Consider the following 6,591-nt stretch of genomic DNA (forward strand, 5'->3'; position numbering starts at 1 on the left):
GAAGGGAAGCAGTTTTGTGGCAGGTTGATCTCACTTCAAGGACCGGTGGCTGCTGGCAGCCTCAGGGAGGTTTTGGAGCGAGAGAAGCGCCCTTAGGAGATGGATTGGTGTGGCCGAGCACGGCGGAGGTGGTCAAAGGTGCACAATCAATTTATCAGGATCACTGCCATGGATTTTGTGTCTATGTGCGTGTGTATTTATGTGTGTATGTAACGCAGTACATTCACGTTGTTGGTTAAAAGGATCATTGCCATCTAGCCAAATATTTCATAATTTTTTATGGTCTGTTTAGCCTTGGATCGGCTGATACATTGAAACATACCAGTAAGTGCTGTATAATAGATTGCAGACCTCTGTGAAAAACCACTATCAGTGTTTCAGCAGCGTCAGAGAAGTGCACTGTCAGCAGGATAGCGGCTGGGCGTCTATCCACATTTTCCTTACTTTTAAAAGAGCCAGTGACCTTCCAGAGGCCTTGATCGAAATGGGATGAATAAAAACTAGGTTAGGCATTGTAGTTCTCGGTGCAGCTTCTTTCATTGTGCATAAAACGGTCCGTAGGTCCATTTGCGGGCACGGAGACTGAGTTTGAGCACTTCTTGGGCACTTAGCGTGAATTCATCCCCACACAGTCTGCTACCATGCTGCCAAGAGCCAACTGCACCTCGTGTGACAAGCTTCCAGAAAAGGATTTGGAAAGCTGTGAAACAAGCAAGTAAAAAATAAAATACACCTCCAAAGCACAAAACTCAGCCCACATATCCAGATTGCTTTTCTCGTTCGGTTCCTGCTCTCTCCGCTCTCCAGCAGCCTCGCTGAGCAAAGGTATGGGCAGAAGGTGCCTGCTGCTACAGTTTGGGTGTGTTTAGAGCCAACGTGCTTACACAAGATACAAGAAACACTGGATGCGGGGGCGGGGGGGGAAGAGGCAGAAAGAAGTAGAACAAGAAGGACGCTGAGGAGGTGCAAAGTAAGCTTAGAGGGACTCTAGGCAACTGGCATTGGGAGCTTCTTCCCAGCACTGGGAATTTGGTTGGTCAACAGCTGCCAAAACCATGCTATCAGCATTACTTAGGGACGAGGCTTGCTGCGGGGGGGATGGAAAAGGGACCACGAAATGCTCCTTTTGGGTCTGAAGTCCCCCAAAACCCGTGGAAATCCTTTTACTGTTTTCACTGACCTTTGGATCGGGACTTGCATCTGCTGAGGAGCACCACCAGCATCAAGGTTGGAACAAAGGCTGCAAGATTGCTAATTAATTTCAGTTTGATACATTGCTGTGCCAGAATGGACCACTCAGCTCTACCAGCACTAGCTGAGCTTCTCAAAGTGGCCCATGTGTTTGCCCAAGTGGTAATGGCTCCTGGATCACTGGGGACCAGAAAGGCTGATCACCATTAAAAATCCTGCACCCTGGCTGGCCATAGCAACAGGTTCTAGCTACCGTTGGTGAGTTGGGAGGTATCAGACCTTAAATCTCTTGCTTCTTTTTCCCATATCTTGGATCTGGGATCTGTTTCATGCTTGTTCTCACGGGGTCAGCAGCTCTGCCTGTAGTTCTGCCTGGGAAGGCACAACCACCCCACACTGCTATGGTAACTTGGTCTCTGACCTGCTGCTGAGCCTGTCAGATGTCTAGATGATGACCCAGCAGTGGAAATCCAAACAACAGACCTGACTGTTTCCTCCACTGCTGCTTCTGGTGCCTTCCCTCCTGCCCTGTGACACATGCCAGGCATGGACTGTAAGTGTGACTGATCTGCTGACTCAGCACGGACCAGGGACAAGCTGGGAACATGTCACCTTGCAGGGCATCACATGCAGTGATCCTTGCTCAGAGGCATCTGCCCAGCCCCAGCACTGTGGCCTTCCCTCGACGCCTGGTTTGGAGCAGCCATCCACGTAGGGACCGGCGGCAGGGTCCAGGTCGCAGCACACAGAGCACTTCAAATCCCCATCAGCAGCTTCTGAGGTGTATGGACTCCTTGGTGGCTGCGTGGAGGAACAGAAGCAGAGGGAAAGATCTGCAAATGACTCAAAAAGTGATGTATTGCAGTCAAAACTGGAGAGATTTCTAGACTTTCTAAGGAGGCAGCCCATGCTCAAAGACTGCTCGGGATAAGGGGTCCCTGGCTTTGGAGGATATTGTTGAAATACAAATGATAAATGCTGACTTCAGAGCTTGCCAACAAAGTTGGAAGCACAGCAGCAGGCACAGTCCTTAGCATGCTTACATTGCGCTTTCACCAGAAGGTCTCAAGGCCCTTCAGAACAATTATCCCCACTCACAGATGGGGAAACTGAGGCAGGGACAGTGGCAGCTCACAGCCACCCAGCAGGCTGGCAAGCACAAGGAGGGGGAGCTGTGCGCTGCCACACTCAAGCCTTCTGCTAGGAGATATGGTAGCAAAAATAGGCAAACTCAATCTGCCCCTTCCTGAAGAGAAAGCACTCCCTTGGCTTTACTCCTGCCTCTAGCACTACAGATAAAAAGAGATCCTCCTTGCTCACTGCATCCAGCACAGAAAGGATATATTCCTTTTCTAAAGCCATTAGCTCCAGAGTCTGCATCAACAAGTGTAGAAGAGTTGCTGGCATGAACAGCATGAGCTGCCCAGGTTCTCTGAGGGATCAGGATTACCTGCAGCCACCCAGGGAAAAGCTCAAGGTGTCACTGAAATGAAATCACCCATCAGGGTACGGTGCCAGTCCCACACACAGCTGCAAGGAAGGGTTATTTAGAAACCACGAATCAGGCTGCAGGTATTGTACCATTCAGTTTTGTTTGGTGTCCTTTGAAGCAGTCTCTGTAAGGATATGGAAGGGAGAAAATAAAGAGGGGAAGATCAGAGGTAAAGAGAGTCTTTCAGAGCAGGAGAGGATGAATCACAGGTAGCTTGGTCAGTAATGAGAGGTCTAGAGCACAGGTTCCCAAGTGCTCTTTCCTATATACTGTCAAAGCCAATGGTTCCTGTGCTCCGATGGGCCAGGTATCACTCCGAGGTGATAGCCATGTACCTCCAGTGGCATTGGTACCACACTCTGGGTACCACTCTTGCAACTCAAGCAGCAAAGGAAGTTTGTTGAAATAAAGAAGATATAGACATTTTTCAAAGGAATTTATTTGCACTATGGCTAAGCAGCTTCTGGAACTTAGAGATAGTGTTATGTCAACAAACTGAGCAGAACTAAAAATCATAAAGCTGTTTTATTGATAAGTGCACCACCTGCGATTAGCAGAACAACTGCAGTTACTGACAAGCACAAACAGCCTGGACTTCAGGATATTGCAGCCAAGCTCAGGTAGACTTCGAAAGAACACTATTTCTTTCCCTGCAGAAGTGGCTAAGACATTATAAAATTATTTTGTCCCAAACCAGGACAAAAGATCAAAATCCCAAATATACATACAAATCTGAACAACTCATTCACGCTAGCTTAATGGAAAAATTTGAGTCAAGGAACTCTCAAAAATTATTTCTTCAATATTGATCATAATTATGTTTATGTGCTGAAGTGTATCAGCAGAAGTGCATCTTCCCTTCAGATGGTGGAGAGCTTTGATAGGACTGTACTAAATAATACAGAAGATGTTCCATGGACTGGAGTTAGCTAAAGAAAAAAAAATTATTTCAGAATATACCTTGGCAAGTGAACTCAGAAAAGGATCTCCAACTCAACTTAGACCCAAATATTTTGGATGTTTGGCCTCAGTACCTCTCCTTAGCTTCAGCTGAATGCAACAAATATCTGTTTACATCAGAGCTAGCTGTCTAGACCCCATTAACCTCTGTAGAGATGGGCCCCTCCAAAGAGCAACATATCTGACCTACTTGGATCAGCTGCACCCTCCAACTGTCTGTTTTTTCCCACTGATGTAAAATGGGGTCCGCTACCTGTCCATGTGCAGATGTCACCTATCTGGGTGTCTAAAGTTAGGTGGGGCGTCTCTTCCGTCCCTCTTCCTAGCACACAGTGGTTAGTATGTTTTTTTCAACCACCAGCTGAAGAACTTGAAAGCCAAACAATACATTCAAATCACACCTCATCTGAAATTGAATATCCAACTTTCTAATTCCAAACGTATCTCAATAACCATTTGAAAACGTCCTGTCCCAGCCTCATCGGTAGCTGCCACCACGCAACCTCTGCCCCTGCCTCACTGCTTGGCTCTTCCACCGTTCCCCAGTCATCTTCTCCTCACTTCCCCATCCGCAGGCTCCCACAATTACCCCCTCCCCAGCCTTAACCATTACTTCAGCTCACACTTCCCATTCTGCCCCTCTTGGGTGTTACCACCTCCTGCTACCCAGCCCGGTGCTTGAACCTAGCTAGCACTAGCCTCTCCCACTGGCAGGGTACTGGGCAAACTGGGAAGCCTCTCTGACTCACCTTGTCAGTGCGTGCCTTTCCTTGCACGGGCACTGGGCCCTGCTACCCATCCCTTACAGGGGACACAAATATGATACTGGAGGGCAAAACAGGATGTTATGATGTGAAAGCCACAAAGAAGAAACTAAGAGGTATTTTTGCCACTGCCTTCCATGGGGCAGGGCTAGGCATGTCAAATTTGAGCTGGTTTAACTCTGTTTTCTTGGAATGTCGCTTTTCAGTCAATCTTATATTCTGGCTGTAAACCTATGACAACAGATCTGGAGAGGTGACTGGGGTACGTGCTCCTGCAGAGCTCAGCAATGCCAGGAATCCCTCCATCTTGCCGAGTTTATTTCATTTTCCATTTGATGGAGCAGAGTGCCACTTGCTCTTTTTGAGTAAAAGGCACTCAGAGGTAAGCTAGCCTTTCTTGACAGCATGCAAGCCTTCCTCCCCCACGCTCCCCCTCACCCCTGCCAAACTGGATGAACTGGATACCTTCCCAAGATACACCCCAACTTTTAAAGCACCATACTGCTGACATGGTCTAATTCATGTCTCCATTCAGCTCCTCCACATACAATGACACAAACTCTCGTTGACTCCCAGGAGGATGGACATCGTGCAGCAGAGCTGGAGGCAGTGCTGCCCTGGCTGTGGGCTTGCGTGGTCCCTGTGGGAAGCTCATTCAGTCTGTCAATCATGTTCATCTTCTATACTCACAACTTCCACCAGAATCACGAGTGACACATTGCCAGAGGAAGATGAGGTCTAGAAATTACTGTAGCAGCAGGGGTGGCCCACATGCTTTCAGTATGGGCTTGGTGCCCTTGACTGGGGGAAGATGATTGGTTTCCATTCACGTAGGAACCAACTGACTCAAACTTAAATAGGGAGATCATGGGGAGCAAAGACAAGCTGTTCCACAGCACCTGCCTCTTCTCCCACCAGGGATGTTGCCCTTGTCCTTGGAGACCCATGTCCACTGCACCCAAGCCTCCCCAAAAGCAGGACTGCAGCACCTGGATTTATGAGGTCTTGCACAGGATTTCATCTCTGGACAGTCAAATATGCAAGAGTAGTTTTTGGTTACACAGCTTCAGTATTAATTTACTCAACTGAAGTGAAAAGAAATTTGGTCATATTTTGAGGAGAAAAGGGGGTGTGTGTGTAAATAATAGCTCTCAAAATTCCATTTATTTTTTTAGCTTTCACTATATTTGATCTATGATAGTCCAGCACCCAGAGTGACCTTTAGAACAAACTAGTGTATATACTTTTTCACCCAACACATAATTAAATTGTGGAACTCGGTGGCATGAGATGTTGTGAAGGCCAATAGTTTAGACAAGTTCATAGAGGACAGAGCTACTGAGAGCTGCTGAAAGTTATGTTCTGGATGTAACTTCCAGGCCGGGAAGATCTCAGACTGCCAACTGTGAAAAGATTTATCACTTTCCTTGAACTCCTGTTACTGACCAGGTTGAGCCTGGACTGAGCTGGGTGGACTTTTATTATGGCTGCAAAGGGTGGTTCTTCCCTCTGTGCTGGTCACTTTGCCATGAACATAAAGCTTTTTTTCTCCAGCATACCTTAAGCTGTAGAGCCACGCTTTTAAGGTCAGACGTTTGCTTGTTCTGGAGGGGTATTTGTTTGCTTGGGTTTTGGTTGGTTTTGTTTTGAAGAGTGATGCGGTTAAATAAAAAGAGGTGCAGGCTGGACTCTTGCATTATTCATCAGAGTTAGGCAATCCCAAACAAAAGCCAGGTTGGCATTAGTGGGAGTTTCATGTGTTACTCGTTCCTCAAGGAGATCTGCTCCAGCAGCGCTAATTGGTAGCCTCAACACCAGGAGTCCATGTCTCCATCTCCAACTTTCCCAGGGTATGACGACACAGGAGTCACTTGCAGCTGCTGCAGCCACCATCCAGCGTGCACCCACCTCCGCCGTGGGCTCAAAGGGGGATGCAGGAGTAGTGAGCCAGCTAACCTGGGCCTGGCATGAAAGCCTGTGCCAGGCTGCAAGAAAAAGGAGAGGAAGGTGAGATGGATGAGTGAACTCTGAATAGGAAACAGGATACATTAGGTTGGATTTTCTCTTCGCATACAGAGGTACACAGCAAGACTTGCAGGGACATAGAGCGGACGGAGATAGCCCGGTAGAGAGCCTGTGGAGCCACTGGAGATGTGCTCATCTATGCCTGCTTGCGCAGTGATG

The sequence above is a fragment of the Balearica regulorum genome, chromosome 1, assembly GCF_011004875.1.
Source record: "Balearica regulorum gibbericeps isolate bBalReg1 chromosome 1, bBalReg1.pri, whole genome shotgun sequence".
Taxonomy (NCBI): Eukaryota; Metazoa; Chordata; class Aves; order Gruiformes; family Gruidae; genus Balearica; species Balearica regulorum.